The sequence below is a fragment of the Manacus vitellinus genome, unplaced genomic scaffold, assembly GCF_001715985.3.
Source record: "Manacus vitellinus isolate BGI_N305 unplaced genomic scaffold, ASM171598v3 scaffold_60_pilon, whole genome shotgun sequence".
Lineage (NCBI taxonomy): Eukaryota > Metazoa > Chordata > Aves > Passeriformes > Pipridae > Manacus > Manacus vitellinus.
The window spans coordinates 2907074-2907613 of record NW_021940687.1 but is presented as its reverse complement, the minus strand read 5'-3'; positions in this window follow the sequence as shown (position 1 = coordinate 2907613).

The window sequence follows — 540 nt, the reverse complement described above, 5'->3', positions numbered from 1 at the left end:
CCCCAGGGGAAGGTCCCTGTCCCGGGAGTCCCATTGGAAACGGCGCCTGGTTCCTCTGCTCGGGCTTTCTTTCACTCCAGGCGTTTCTACACCTTATTGAATGCTATTAAATACACCCGGTGTCAGCATCGCCCGGGCAGCGGAGGCAGCGGTGGGGCAGCGTGTTGGCTGAGCTGGGTGTTCTGGTGGTGGTCACATCCCCCTTCCTTGTGGACAGGGTGTTCCTCGTGGGGGAGGTGAGCGGAATAATGGGTCGATTGCTGATGAAAACGGAAACAACACCTTCTAGTCCTGTGCTTTTTTGTGAAGCGGAGCTGTTAAAGCAGGGAACGAATATCAAATATTTCAGCCCAAAGTGGAAAAAATCTTTAAATGAGTGGAGCCTCTCAAAACATAGATTTCACCAGAACCTCTTCAGCCTGACCATCACCTTGGATTTGATCACCTTAGAGGTCTTTTCCAACCTTAACAATTTTATGATTCTGTGGTTCTGTGATCTGAAGAGCACTGTCCCTTCTGATTTCCCAGAGGTGGCTCATT